This window comes from Ylistrum balloti, unplaced genomic scaffold (genome assembly GCF_031769215.1).
Source record: "Ylistrum balloti isolate Yb309-2 unplaced genomic scaffold, AGI_CSIRO_Ybal_v1 Utg369612, whole genome shotgun sequence".
Taxonomy (NCBI): domain Eukaryota; kingdom Metazoa; phylum Mollusca; class Bivalvia; order Pectinida; family Pectinidae; genus Ylistrum; species Ylistrum balloti.
The window spans coordinates 66,973-83,331 of record NW_026781887.1 but is presented as its reverse complement, the minus strand read 5'-3'; the positions used below and the strand labels follow the sequence as shown (position 1 = coordinate 83,331).

Sequence of the window (16,359 nt, the reverse complement as noted above, 5' to 3'; positions counted from 1 at the left end):
AAGAACTAAATATATATATATCCTGGTAAACATCTTAAAATAATGCTAGACGCAGAGAGTGTCTGTGTATTGAAAGTATTCTAATGATACGCATCGACATGACATGTATTGAACTTGAACTGCGGTGTTGGGTTTTTTCTTTCACCCAATCGGCTAATAAGAGGATCTGGGATTCCAAATAGTGCCATTTGCAAAAAAATGCTGAGAGGTTCTGGCGAGGTTCGAACTCGCGGCCTTCTGCGTGTAAAGCAGACGTGATAACCACTACACCACAGAACCGCACATACTCTTACGATCGATCGAAATATTTGATAGTCGAGTTGATTTAATTCGCTATATTTACTGAAAAGTTAGGTTGATTATTCCTAGTTGACTTTAATGTTTGCGATGAAGTTGAATGGTGATCTAGGATAATGCAAGATATGTCGGTAATAAGAATAAAAATGTAATTTTTAGGTTTCGGCGAGGTTCGAACTCGCGACCTTCTGCGTGTGAAGCAGACGTGATTTTTTTTTTCTTGTAAAAATAAAAATTTTATTATCCCAGCAATAGGGTCTCAAGGGTTGGGGCCCTTGAGATTCCTCACAGTGTAATCATTTCATAATCATGTATTAAAAATAGATAAAAGGTAAAAAGAAAAATCACATGTTTCATAACAAAGTAACCATAACTATCACAGACGAAAGTTTTACAAATTAACTGAGACACGATCGTCAATCACAGATACAATATTGTTATCACAAATAAAGTATTTTCGGAAAAGTGAAACATTGTTTTTCTTTCGATAGTGATTAAAAGCATAGTTGATAAATTTTTTGACTGTAAACTTAAAGAATCGCAATATTGGAACACTACCTTCATTTAACATGACCATATTTCTTCTTTTGTAAATACAAAATCGTGCCACACTCAAAACAAAGTTTATGAAGTACGAGTTAACATTTTTTGAATTTCTGCCACAGCCTAAAAGAACTAGCCAATCATAATTGAGTACATTCACAATTTCCGAAGGCACTCTAATAAACAAACTATCCAACATATCGGTTAAAAAGACGTTAAGGGTAGATAACTCTGGACATCCAATAAATAAATGAAAAAGATCCTCCGTCTGAGACTGGCATACCGGACATGTATCTGAATCTGACATACCACACTTCATCAATTTCTTTTTCGTAAAAATAGCGTTATGTGCAACTTTAAAATGGAGCTCGACACACTCAGCCGGATAATAAGGCACGTGTACTATTCTATAAATACTGTCGACCTCACAGGTAGGAAAACTATTGGACCAGAACGACCGCGCCGCCGGTTCAACGAAGTGCATTCGCACGAGAGCACGGTAAATGTCCCGTGTATGTCGTGGAACAGTGTACGATCCCGAGTCATTCAGAGTCAGATACATAACGGGTTGTGTCAGATCAGTGGATGTGTAACAATTGTTTATAACGGTGCCTAAAAATTCCAATGGTAACTTTCTGAGAAGACTTAAGTACTTTTTGGATATGACTTGACTTGTGATTTCTGGATTATTTTCCTGGACCAGTTCCACAATGGAATGGATTGGAAGGAATCCTTCAACAACCTCGTAAGTGAAATCTTTTAAGTATATCAGACCAGCATCTACAAAAACGTTTTCGTACACCGTTTTACCATTTTCGTCTAGAATCAAAGGATTACAAAACATTGGTTGACAAAATGTATGACTGACACTGTTTTGAAATGAAATACGTGAATAAATACTGGACCATGCCAACAACATTTCTTTGTAAAAAGGGGTAAGACAATGTAATTGGTTTACTTTAAAAGTACAATTAAAAATAGATAACCCAAGATTCATATTGGCTACCTTAGAGAGGAAATATTTACAACTTTCTTTCCAAATTGTCGTTACATCATTGAACAATCTAAAAACGAATTTAATTCTGAAGGACTTCATTTTCAGGTCTATATCAGGATACTGTAAACCTCCTTCAGACTTCAATCCTATAAGGGTTTTGTAGCCTACTAAATGGGCACCTCCGTCCCAGAGAAAGTTTAAACATAAATTTTTAAGTTGTATTTTGTAACAATCAGGGATGGAGGTCACAGCCAATGTATACCAGCATTTAGATAACATTAGCGAAGATATAACAGTGGCTCGCCCCAGAATGGTTAGTTTTCTCTGAGACCACAATCTTAAAGTATTTCTAATGGAAACAATCTTAGGGTCCCAATTTAGGGAATCACAACACTGGTGATTTGGACCTAAATACACACCTAAAACTAAAATTGCGTCCCGTAGTAATTTAACTTGTACCGCGTCAGATTCAGCAGCTGACATTTGTCCACAACCAATACACAATAACTCGGACTTATCTTTGTTTATTTTAGCCCCGGAAGCCCGACTATAATTTTCAAAAACAGTAAAAGCTTCGTCTATCGAAGATTTGTCTGACAAGGTCAATGTGGAATCATCGGCATGTTGAAAAATTTTTGTAGACATGTTACTCATAGGGATAGAAATTCCAACAATTTTATCATTTTTTAAAATTGCCTGACCAAGTGGTTCTGCCACGAGGACGTAAAGTAATGCTGACAGAGGGCAACCCTGCCTAACTGAATTTTTAATAGGGAAATATTTTGTTAGATGACCATTACATTTGACACTGCTATAAATACTATTGTAAAAGATTTTTATCCAGTCAATAAAAAAACCACAGAAGCCAAACTTTTCCAAGACTTTGAAAAGATAGGAATGACTGACGCGATCAAAGGCTTTTTCTTGGTCGATTTTCATAATATAACACTCTAAGTTTTCCATCATAGCCAGGTCAATAACATCTCGAATATTACTAATGTTATCCGCAATATCTCGCCCCATAATACAACAGCTTTGGTAAGGGGAGATAATAGAGGGTAATACCACTTTCAATCTATCAGCCATTACTCTAGCTAAAATTTTATAGTCGACATTAAGGAGACTTATCGGCCTCCAATTTTTCAAATTTGACTTCTCACCTCTTTTTTTGTAAATAAGACTGATAACACCAAGTTTCATAGATCGCGAAAGTTCACCCCTTTCTTGTATTTCAGAAATTACACGCATAAAACAATCTTTTAATTCTGGAAAGAATTTTCGATAAAATTCCACACTTAAACCATCCTGCCCGGGACTCTTGTTACTAGACATACCTTTTAAAGCAGACAGCACATCTTCGTCAGTAATTTCGGCCCCCAAATTCTTGTTATCACCTGGAGATATCTTGGTATCAATATCGCTCAAAAAGTTTTCAATATAGTTATCGTCAACAGATACACAAGAATACAACTTGTGGTAAAATTGATAAATTTCATCCAGTAAATCACTGGTTTGGTGCAACAAATCACCGTTGGCATTTGCAAGTAATTTAACATTATTAAAATTTTGTCTATATTTTTCTAAACGTAGAAAGTAAGCTGTATTACGATCACCATCTATTGCCCACTTGGCTTTTGATCGTAGAATAGACCCTTTACACTTCTCCTCTTCCAACACCTCTAATTCAGCCTTAATTTCTTGCATTTTTTGCACAAGTGCAGGGTTATTGGAGCCGGCTAACTTAGCGGATAGGTCAGTCAGCTTATTTTGGATTTTATAAAAATTTTCATTATCAACTTTTTTACGATTTTTACCGTATATTTGAGATATTCTCTTGAAACGGTATTTCAAGTTGTCCCACCACACCAATACATCCTGCTCCATTAACTCTTCTTGCTTTGCACTGGATATAACATTTCTTATTTTTAAAACATAATCATCTTCAGACAAAAATGAATTATTTATTATCCAAATACCCGGACCTCTCTCAACATTTTCCAAATCTAAAAACATAGTCACAAAACTGTGGTCACTAAAGGACGTATCATTATATAAAATGTTCTGGACAAATCCTGTCAGCGCTTTAGATACTAAAAAATAATCAATCCGGCTTTGCGATAATTTACCATTTCGTATTTGTTTTCGCGAGAAAATAGAACAATTTTTATTTCTTTTTCTCCACAAGTCAGTAATATCATTATTTTCCATTATTTTAATCAAACTTCTAAACCCGGCGTCATTACAATGTTGCGTAGCACCAGACCTGTCTATATTTGCTAAGGTGGTGTTAAAATCACCGGCCATTATAATGTTTTCATACCTACCTTGCTCAAGATAATCACATACAGAGTGAAAAAAGTTGGTTTTGTCATTTAGAATATTAGGGGAATATATATTTATTAGATTAATTACTTTATCATCAACTTGCAGCTGCACATGCAAAAAACGACCATTTCGACCGGTACTAAAAGAAACGCAATCTTTTAGACTATTCCTTAGCAGAATAGCTACACCTTGGCGACCATTGACACCATTGGAGTATAGAACAACACCATTCCACTTGTCCTTTACCTGGCCAATGAAATTATCAGACCAGAAAGTTTCCTGTAGGAAAATGAAATCAATATTCTTTTCTTGGAAATCGGAAAAAACCTTCTGTAATTTACTAATATCACTCAACCCATTACAATTAAACGACAAGAATCTAAACATCCCAAAAACAATACTCAAAAATACAAATAGCGCTATTGTTGTTGTTTAGGCTTCTTGGAGGAATCGGTCTGACGTCTAAATTTAACAAAATCCTTCACCGTTTTTCTCTTTCTATTCCCAACGGAAATGAATGAGTCATCGACGTCAGAACCGTCCTCTTCCATAGAACCCTCAGACTTCTCCCAAAACACCCCGTGTAGCGGCGTCTCAGTGACTATCTGTGGGGAAGAGAGGCTTGCCACGTCCGGCAACCCCCCCTTCCCTGTTTCAAAAGAATTAATAGCAGAGCTATCATGGACTAAGATTGACCCTTCTACCGGATCTGAATGTCCGGAGACTTTCTTAACGCAACCGTCATCACCCGTCACAACATCATCCGTCATTTCCTGTGTACCAAAATCAGACTCCTGGGTGTCGCGAACCTCCACCTCCCCGTCCTCATCGTTTTCCACAACATCACCCTCCATCCCGACGTCCTCCTCTTGGTCACCGTCATCATCATTATCATCATCTCGTCTAATCAGCTTACCGTCACAAACACAAATGAACTGTCCGCATTCACAGGTGAACTCATTACATTCACAGCTGAATTGCCCACAGGCGTCGCATAACTGATCAGTTGTACTAGCGTCCATACCGTTCTCACTATCGACCTCAATCTTAGACACCGTCGCTCTACACAAACAGTTTGCTCGTACAGCACCACACTTACCACAGGGAGGGGTAGTGCAGTTTCTTGCATAGTGTCCCTGCTCATTGCACTTAAAACATGTGAACTGGGGACAGTCTTTGAATACATGGTCTACTGAGTGACACATCGTACACATTCGTCTCTGATCATTGTGAACAACGCGATAATATGAGTTGTCAATGCGTACTGTGTAAGGTAGAGACGGCAAACCGGGGGGTAGTTTGACCTTGACAATACGAGTCCCGTCAGCTATGTCCGTACCCGGATAACACCTACGTTTAATAGGAGAATGGATAGTAACACCTAATTGTCTCAGTTTTCCCTCAATCTCCTCATCTGATATATAGGCAGGGATATGTAGAAATGATACAACCAAATAAGTCTTTACCACTTCTGACACCGTACACACTCGGCCCCTCACCTCGACACCATTGAGTAGGTGTTGCCCAGAGGTCAAGCCACTCATGGTCACTTCATAAGAGTCACCGCCCTTTGGAACACAAGCATATAGAGAGCCAACATCACAAATGTCTTCAATGGCTCGAATAAGCTCCATTGGAAGTACAGACTTGTTGTCCTGCACATTGACCAAATACGTACAGTCCTTTTTATAGGACTTTGTACGGCCATTACGGCCGTCGCCTACCGAGTCCATTATAAAAATGGCTCGAATTCAGTGTTCAGAAATTTCAGTTTACATAATTATTGTTGTAAACAGATCCTGACAAATGTTCAAAAAAGTTGATAAGCAAAATGGCATTCAATAATCTCACGGAAAAGGGATGACTTACGATAGAAAACCACGGAGTTGATTTACCCGTCCATCCATCTAACCATCCAAACCGGAAGTCTACATGCAATGTGTTTTCGTATGATTCTTTGAAGATGATGTTCTTTATATTTGCTTATTACTATGAATGTGACAAAAGCTAAAACCAGTAGGAACACTTTGTTCTATTCAGGTTCTACCGAGACTTGAACTCGGATCGCAGGATTCAAAGTCCTGAGTGCTAACCATTACACCATAGAACCATTTGGTAAAGCAAGTCGCGTTCTTAATTAAATACCTAGCAAAGAACGACTGAATGAAGGAATGATGTCTTTTCCTAATTGTTATTACTTTGTTTCGTGACATAATAATAAGCAATATTTATTTTTTCACTTTTTCTTACGCTTTGATAGAATGATATTTAAGTATATGCGAGCGAAGTCTGAACTGACTTTATCTTCAATACGAGTTTTATTAATCGAGTCTTAACGTATTTCTTATTTTCTGATGCTATTAGCTGGATTTTCGAGAAAAGGTCCCATTTTAGTAGTTTTTCACTATCCCTCTGAATATCATGCACAAGCCCATAGCCTGCTTTCGCTATCTTTAACCAAACTACTACACTTTTGATCTTGGAATATATTTCTAAACACCTTTATGAAATTTGACGACAATGTCACAGCAAAACAAGTACGGACGTTTCAGGAAATTTCACACCGGAGAAGTAGCTGTGCAACATCAACATGTGTTGATAGCAAGAACTTTCCCAATTGCTGTGATAACGAGCTTTCCAAAAGGAGATCCGTCTAAACAGTAAACTGTAACTTAATTTCCAAAATTTAGAAAAGGGAAAATATGAAGCGCCACAAATCCCATATCAACATGAGTTTACCAATTTTAGTGAAGAGGTCTTTGCTAAATTTGGATGAAAGCCTGAATAGAGGTCAAATCAAACAGGACCACATCAAGAAACTCTCAACTACTATACTAAAATTATGATATTGATCAAATTACATTATATGTGTTTAAAGGGCATCCACCAAATAAGTCTTATCTCTTTTTTTCCATGTTCATTTTTCCTTAGTAACCTTTTATAACCGATAAATGAAAGATGGAGGAAACATCTCTGAGATGTAGTTTTCTTCAACATTTTGTTATGTTGTAGTATACAATTCTCAGTTTGTAATAAAGATGCTATTTGCTAATGCGTCTTTTTCAAAGCTCTTTGATATATTACAAGAGCAAAGTTGTGAATCCATATTTCCGCTGCTAAATTTTTATAAAAGATATGCTATGAGCGGTACGAATGTTATAAATGATGCAATTGGTTGAAATACGCTATTTCTTTTGTGTTGATTGCGAGTAAGATTTTCAAATCGATTATCGGGTATTTCGCCGTGCAAGAAGCCCGTGTAGCTCAGTCGGTAGAGCATCAGACTTTTGGGTTTGGTTCCGGCTATGGACGGGCGTTTGTATCGTCTTCGGAGATAATCGTAAGACATCCTTATTCTGGTGGGCTAAATACCCCCCAAAATGCTGCTTTTTTCGTATTTGTATCTGTGTATATACTTGTATATATCAATAGGTGATTTGAGCTGAATATTGAGTTTTGAGCCATTTTATTGGAGATGGACTCCTCGGTGGACGGCCAAAATAGCCGTACCAAATTTTATGAAAAAGACTGCTCGTATTTAGTAAAGGTAAAGGACAACAAAGTAGTCCAACCTATGGATTTGATACGTGCTGTAGAGGAACTGTGTGATATTGGTTCGCTATATGCCTGTGTCCCCAAGGGGGGAGGGGGGTGACGCTTACGAGGTCACGATGAGTGGTATGGCCGCTGGGCAGTGCTTGTTAAACGGGTTGGAAGTGAGGGGCCGTTTATGTCAAGTCACGGAAGTGGTAAAATCCTACTTAGTTGTGTCCTTTCTTCACATACCTGCTTACATTTCTGATGACGAGATTACGAGTAAGCTGAGCCAGCTGGGTGTTACCGTACACTCTCCTATAAAACGGAGGTGTTACCCGGGTACGGACATTGCGGATGGGACCCATATTGTAAAGGTCAAACTACCCCCCGGTTTACCATCTCTACCATACACAGTCCGCATAGAGAACTCGTACTATAGAGTTATACACAATGATCAGAAACGTATGTGTACACTTTGTCACTCGCTTGAACATTTGTATAAAAGCTGTCCTGAATTTGTTTGTTATAAATGTAAGGGCCAGGGGCATTACGCAAGAAACTGTACAACCCTGCCCTATGAACGTTGTGGAAATGTACGTGCGGACTGCCCGTGCGAGGTATCACCTATCGAAGGTAGTATGGAGAGCGATAACGGTACCGGTGTCTCCCACCTGTGTGACATCTGTGGGGAGTTCAACTGTTCGTGTGAGGGCAATATTAATGTTAACTGTGACACATGTGACCAGTTCATCTGTATCTGTTCTACGGAAAATGGGGATGGGAAAGAGGAGGTGATGGCTAATGAAGGTGTCGATGAGAATGAGGATAGCGACGATGTGAAAGAGGGGTCTGCTGATGGTATCTGTGGTGAGGACGGACTTGACGCGATGCAGATTGAGGTGCGTGATGACAGGGTACTGGTTGAGGAGCGTGTGGAGGAACATGAGGACGGTGACGGTGAAGTGATGACATCAGAGGCGAAGGCGGATGTTGAGGGACAGAATGAGGGGGTATCGAGGCAAAGTATTAATGACAGTGATGTTGATTGTGATATGAGTGATCAAGGGAAGGGGGGGTTGCCCTGTTTGGCAAGCCTCTCTTCCCGTCATGTTATTACTGAGACACCTCTAAGCGGGGTGTTTTGGGATAATACCGGGTCTGATGACGAGGGGTGCTCTGATGTTGAACAGAGCCCCTTCATCACTTTTAATAACAGGAAAATGAGAACGGCTCTAGAATTTACAAGAGTAAAACGGTTGGCCGAAAAATCCTGTAAAAAGGCAAAACAGCAAACATAGGGTTTTTTGTTATTTTTCACGCTGTTCTTCTTATGATTAGAATTGTCTCCTTCAACTGTAATGGATTGAGGGAAGTGAATAAATTGCAGAAAGTTTTCTCATATTTTGATGATAAACGCATTGATATTGCTATCTTACAAGAAACCTTTTGGAATGATGGTTTTATTGATTCCGTTAAAAATAAGTGGAATGGTGATGTTTATTTTTCTAACGGAGAAAATGGCCGGCAAGGCGTGGCAGTGTTAGTTAGAAATAGATTTAAAGATAATATCAGGTTTATATCTGGTCGGAATGGTCGCTTCTTACATGTTAAATTTAGCATGGAGGATAATGTTTTCAATTTAATTAATATATATGCGCCAAATATTCTCACAGACAGATTGGATTTTTTTTATTTCATCTCTAATTATCTTGAAAAGGGATATGAAAATATTATAAGGGCAGGTGACTTTAATACAACATTGTCCACTTTAGATAGATGTGGTGTAACACAGCATACTAATGATGCCTGTGTTAAGAAATTACTGCAGGTTATGGCAAAAAATTCTATCATCGATACTTGGAGAAACAGAAATAAGAACTGTTCCGTTTTCTCTAGAAAACAGGTTAGGAATGACATATTATCTCAGAGTAGAATCGACTATTTTCTAGTTTCTAAGATGTTTTCATGCTATATACAAAAATTGTTTTACAATGATACTTCGTTAAGCGATCATGGATTTGTTACCTTAAATTTAGATCTAGAAAAGGTTGAAATGGGTCCTGGGGTGTGGGTCCTTAATAATGCTTATTTGTCTGAAGGTGAGTATGTGGCGAAAATTAAAAGTATTATTGAAAATGCCAAAAAAGAGGAATTATGTGAGCAAAATGTCTTAGTTTGGTGGGATAACTTGAAATATAAAATCAAAAGAGTTTCACAGATTTATGGTAAAAATCGTCAAAAGTCATTGAATGAAAAATATTATAAAATACAGAATCAAATTAGTTATTTGTCTGCCAAAATTGCAGGCTCTAATAACCCCATGCTCGTTCAAAAATTACAGGAACTTCCGGAGGAATTATGTAATTATGAGGAAGAAAGGTGTAAGGGTTCGATTTTACGAGCTAAGGCCAAGTGGGCTATTGAGAGTGACCGCAATACGGCTTATTTTTTGAGGCTTGAAAAGTACAGACAAGGTGTTAATGCAATTAAAAACTTAGAAAATGGCAATGGTTTAATGTTAAATGATACTAACGACTTGTTGAAAGAAATATACATGTTTTATAAAAACTTATATTCTTGTGTTGAGGTCGCTGAAGATGAAATTGATGGGTTTTTGTCTAATATTAGTAAAACCGTGTCTTGTAAAGACAACGAGAGTTTAGGTGTGTTGCTATATCAGATAAAAGATGTTCAATTAGAATTGAAAGGTATGTCGCATAATAAAAGTCCTGGACAGAACGGCCTTACCGTTGAATTTTATTGTAAGTTTTACCCGGATTTAAAAGAGGTTTTTTAAAATATTGTTCATAGGGTTCAAGAAAATGGTGAACTTTCAAGATCAATGAAGCTTGGTACTATTATTATTAAAGAGGGGTAAGAAGACTAACCTCAAGAACTGGAGACCTATAAGTTTACTTAATGTGGATTATAAGATTTTAGCAAGAATTATGTCCAATAGGTTAAAGAGTGTATTGCCTTCGATTATCTCCCATTACCAAAGTTGTTGTATTATGGGGCGTGATATTGCGGACAACATCAGCAATGTACGCGATATTATTGATATGGTTGGGAGGGATGATCTGGAGGGCTATATAATGAAAATAGACCAAGAAAAAGCTTTTGATTGTGTTAGCCATACTTATCTTTTTAAAGTGCTAGAAAAATTTGGGTTTTGTGATTTTTTCATCAACTGGATAAAGATATTTTACAATAACATATATAGTAGTGTTAAGTGTAACGGTTTTCTCACTAAGTATTTTCCAGTTAAAAATTCTGTAAGGCAAGGTTGCCCTATATCTGCTTTATTATACGTTCTTGTGGCTGAGCCACTTGGTCAGGCAATTTTAAAAAATGACAGAATTGTGGGTATTCCGATTCCTATGTGTATGAAATCCGCTAAGATTTTCCAGCATGCGGATGATTCTACGTTGACATTGTCCGATAAGAAATCCACTGACGAGGCGTTTGGTGTATTTGAAAAATATGGTAGGTCATCCGGGGCCAAAATTAACAGAGAAAAGTCGGAAATATCATGTATTGGCTGTGGACAAATGTCAGCTGCTGAATCAGAAGCATTTAATATCAAAATGGTACGGGACGTTATTCTGGTATTGGGAGTGTATTTGGGTCCAAATTATCAACTATGTAGCTATTTAAACTGGGACTCGAAAATTGTTTCTATACGTAATATACTGAGGATGTGGTCACAGCGATGTTTAACTATCCAAGGTAGAGCCACGGTCATTTCATCCTTATTGTTATCTAAGTGTTGGTATACCTTGGCTGTGACAACTATTTCGGATGTATATAAGCTACAACTTAAAAATTTATGTTTGAAATTTCTGTGGAAGAATGGCGCCAATTTAGTTGCATATGAAACTTTAATTGGTCTTAAGACTGATGGAGGATTACAATTTCCCGATATAGACCTTAAAATGAAGAATTAAGTTTATATTAAGGTTGTTTTATAGTGACGCCAATACGATATTGTGGAGGGAAACTTGTAAATATTTTCTATCTACAATAGCAAATATGAATCTTGGCATGCCTGTATTTAACTGTAATTTTACGGCAAAACCGCTTTCAAATATCCCATCATTTAATAGGGACATGTTACTGGCATGGTCCGATATTTTTCCTGGTGTGATTTTTGAAAGTAATGTCCTAAATACGTATCGTCAGCCGTTATTCTGCAATCCACTGGTAGTAGACAAGAATGGTAAAATGCTTTGTGAAAAAACGTTTATTGATGCGGGTCTAGTACATCTAAAAGATTTTACTTACGAGGTCGTTGAGGGTTTCCTTCCGATCCGTTCAGTTACAGAATTAGTCCAAGAGAAAAATCCAGATATCACAAAAAGAGGTAATTTCCACAAAATATTTGAATTTGATTAGACAACTGCCTGTCAACTTCCTCCGAACAGCACTTCAGAACTGTTACACGTGCACTGGTCTGACTGAACCCGTTATATCACTGAAGTTGAGTGAAACTGGGTCACGTAATGTCCCTCGTTATTTACGTGAGATTTATCGTGCACTGTTACGCATGTATTTCAGAAAACCGGCCGCGTTGTCGTTCTGGTCCAGTAGTTTCCCCAATCAACCGGTTGGTTCTATTTTTCGAGTCGTACACGCACCTCACTATCCGGGCGATTGCATAGAAGTGCATTTCAAAGTTGCGCATAACGATATTTTTACAAAAAAAGAAATTATTGAAATGTGGTATGATGGATTCAGACCAGTGTCCGGTTTGTTTAACTGAGTCTGAAGATATTTTTCATTTGTTTTTTAACTGTCCGGAACTGTCTGGCTTAAAGGAGTTTTTAGTTAATATGTTAGAGAACCTGTTTGCTCATGTTGATGCGGAAAATATTAATTCAATACAATTTGATAGACTTATCATGCTGGGGTTTTGTGAAAAATGGAAAAATGTGAATTGTTATTTTGTTAATTTTGTTAATTTTGTATTAAGTGTTGCAAGGTTTTGTATCTATAAAAGGAGGAATATGGTGATGTTGAACGAAGGAAAAGTTCGATTTTACCTTTTTTAAAATTTACTGTAAGGAAATTCATAAATTATTCTTCGCATATTATAACAATCCTCTGTTTCGCAAATACTTTGTACATTTTAATCAGTATGTTTCTGTAGATGAGGCAAATGTGTCTGTGAAAGTTCAACTGTGATATCTAAAGTTTTTCTATTTACTTGTGATACTGTGTGTGGTTAAATAGAGTGTGTACATTTCATTGTTTTTAACTGCATTGTACGGAACCTCAGGGGCCCCAACCCCTAGGACCCTATGTATGGGATATTAAAATTATTTTTAAAGATAGAAAAAAGAGCATCAGACTTTTAATCTGAGGGTCTTGGGTTCGAGTCCCTACATGGGCGTTAACATTTTTGAAAAGTATAAGATAACTCGTTTCACCTGAAGACTGAAAAGCTCGCAGAAACTTCGTTGGACTGAACTATTCCTTCTTGATGTTTTACATGAAGAAATATGTGGTTAAACTCATTCATGGGTGGATATGACAATATACGATGGCGATTTAATGATTAGATGAATTTGTTATAGTACATTTTTAAAAATAGAATGATGTTTATAATTCACATTTTGCTGTATTCATAAAAGATGACGGATTCGGTTTAACGGATAAATGAATGTTGAACTTCGAAAGACCGTAAAAATGATTATATGCCTTCAGGTTCTACCGAGACTTGAACTCGGATCGCAGGATTCAGAGTCCTGAGTGCTAACCATTACACCATAGAACCGTCTTAATACCATCAAGTGGTAGATTTGTGTTTTGGTGATAAGCCATCCCACACACAATGCACATGCAATGTGTTTTCGCATGATTCTTTGAAGATGATTTTCTTTATATTTGCTTATTACTATGAATGTGACAAAAGCTAAAACCAGTAGGAACACTTTGTTCTATTCAGGTTCTACCGAGACTTGAACTCGGATCGCAGGATTCAAAGTCCTGAGTGCTTTTTTTTTTATCTTTTTATTAAAATCAACTTCACAAATTACATACACACGCTAATCAATTTCATTACAGTAAAACATACACAAACCACATATTGCACAACATTCACCAATGACACATTATACTAAATACGAGTGAAAAACATAATAAATCTGATACAATGTAAATAAAGCTTTGATCACCTTTGATTAAGGGATTATCCGAAAGGAAATATTTCATAAATAACTTTCTACGATCTTTACGCTGATAGTAAAATTTTGCATACTCAAAATATCTTGTAATAGTATATTTTACAAACTTTAAAATATCAACATTGTGCAGATCATTATTGTATAAATTCCGCCTTTTAAATATGCAAAACCGAACAATGCCGAAAAAGAAACTAATGAAATAACAATTACATTTTTTAAAAATGTTTCTGGTAAATCCTAACAATAAAACTGTGTTAACTGATATATCTCTGGTATCCGACGGATCAGCACAAGATAATAATTTCACAAGAACTCCTTCAAGAAAAATAAATAATTCAGCAAGGTCTCGACAGTTAAGAAATATTTTTTTTTTTGTAATTTATCATTTTATTCAATACAATGAGTTGATACAGAGAGGGAATATACAATGAAACAGCCTATTGCTCATCCATGCCAGCCCACACACACCTTTGCACCCATGACAGCTCTTATAGTAGCTATTGTTTGTATATCTCAAGCAAGACATGCTCATACACACAACAATCAAAAACAACTATATACTGTATGCATACACACACATAAACAAACTTTTTCATACACAATCACTATTCATTCTCCCTTGCATATACACATATACATACTTATCTATAAACAAGTTGTTTCATCCACAGTCACTTTTCATTCTCTTTTGCATCAGAGACATACATAACACACATATGTCTCTGCTTGCATGTACACACATACATGTTTCTGTATAAACAAATTGTTTCATACATACCTAGTCACTATTCATTCTCCCTTGCAGATACACACATACATATTTATGTAAAGACAAATTGTTTCATATACGGTCAATATTTAAGTACTTAAACACCACTAACACCCTCACTCATACATACTCTCACCCATCAACACATACACCCTCACACATACCCTCGCACACAGACAGACATACACTCAGACAGACAGACAGACTAGACCAGATCAGACCTGGCCAGACAAAACCAGACCAGACTGATAAACAATATATTTGCATATAGTCGTAGGAATATATATTTATAAAATAAGATAATAATGAGCTTGTTACTTAAGCCTGTACTTTTTCGCGGATAAAAAATAAAAAAGCAAAAAAGAAACAGCTTCATTCAGGTGCAGCCTGATCAATTTAACTTCGACCGAGCTATCAACAAGATGTAGTCAGCATGGAAGTGCTTACACACTCATTGTATTGTTTTTTTAAAAGTCTTTTTAAAAGGAAGATGAAAAAGAAAGAGAGAGAGAAAAGACTATATACATAAGTAACAACAGGATATTTAGTGGTTGGGATGGCAAGCAACAACTAACGAAAAAAAAAAAGTTCTGTTTTAATTATATATATTTTCATCTTTTTGTGTGTGTGCAGGGCTACTATGGGTTATTTATTGGATGCTAAGGAGCTGCAGATGTGACTTGAATAAACTGCTGTCAAATATGGATTTTTGCCACTGATGCTATGAGTTACAACTTGATAAGACCATCCCATTTTCTCCATTCGTTTTCAAATTTTGTCTTTGCTTTATCATCTTTACCATTTGTTATGTATTTTTGAACTGTATAAATGTCCTTTATTATATTTATTAATGCATTTAAACTTAAAGAGCTATGAAAACATTTTGTTTTGTATACATACTGTTTTATTAATAAAATAATTTCATTATCAACTCGGTTGCTGGGTAAGAATTTATCAAAAATAATTCCAAAAAGAAAAGATTTCTTGTTAAAAGAAAAGGGAATATAAAGAATATTTAACAATGATTCAAAGCTTTGCAATAGTTTTTGTACTTCTTGACATTCCCACATTATATGGATAATAGTTTCAGGTTCTGAGTTACAGAATGTACAGAGAGGGGAGATAACTGTTCTGATTTTAAACAAAAAAACATTAGTAGTCAGAATGTGGTGAATAACTCTGTATTGGAACCACATAAGTTTTGTATTAGTGGTGACTTTAAATGGCATCTTGTAATAGTTCTCCCATGTTTGTTTGTCAATGTCTTCAAATAATGTATTCCATTTTCTGGTTCCTGATGAAATCAGTTTAGACTTAATTAATGCTTCATAGAAAATTTTTGAGCCTTTACTGTCTTTAAGAAAAGGATCTAAATTAGCAGGAATGTAAGGATAAGATAGTGTGGGTAAAGGAAAATGTGTATTGTGGGAAGAAATAAATTTCATCACTGAGGACAGAAGACTCTGATATTTCAGGAAGTTTGTATTTACATTATATTTTTGAATAAATTCACCAAATGAGTAGAAAACTCCAGTGTTTGTGTCTTTAACTAAATCATTAATTACAAAAATATTTTTGCTATAAAATTCCTTATAAAACACTTATAAACCAGCTATCTTTATCTCTTTATTGCACCACAAAGGTGTTTTTAGTATCTGTTCTTGATGAATATTATTGTAGTATTTACTATTAAAGAGATGAAATAT

General features: G+C 36.2%; 3 non-coding genes across 3 annotated transcripts; all 3 read right to left on the bottom strand.

The window, feature by feature from the left end:
• Positions 1-206: 206 nt before the first annotated feature.
• On the bottom strand, positions 207-279 carry Trnav-uac (transfer RNA valine (anticodon UAC)). The gene has a single exon. It is a non-coding gene; the product is annotated as a tRNA-Val (tRNA).
• Positions 280-6,200: 5,921 nt separating this feature from the next.
• On the bottom strand, positions 6,201-6,272 carry Trnaq-uug (transfer RNA glutamine (anticodon UUG)). Its single transcript has one exon. It is a non-coding gene; the product is annotated as a tRNA-Gln (tRNA).
• Positions 6,273-13,403: 7,131 nt separating this feature from the next.
• On the bottom strand, positions 13,404-13,475 carry Trnaq-cug (transfer RNA glutamine (anticodon CUG)). The gene has a single exon. It is a non-coding gene; the product is annotated as a tRNA-Gln (tRNA).
• Between the last annotated feature and the right edge of the window lie 2,884 nt (positions 13,476-16,359).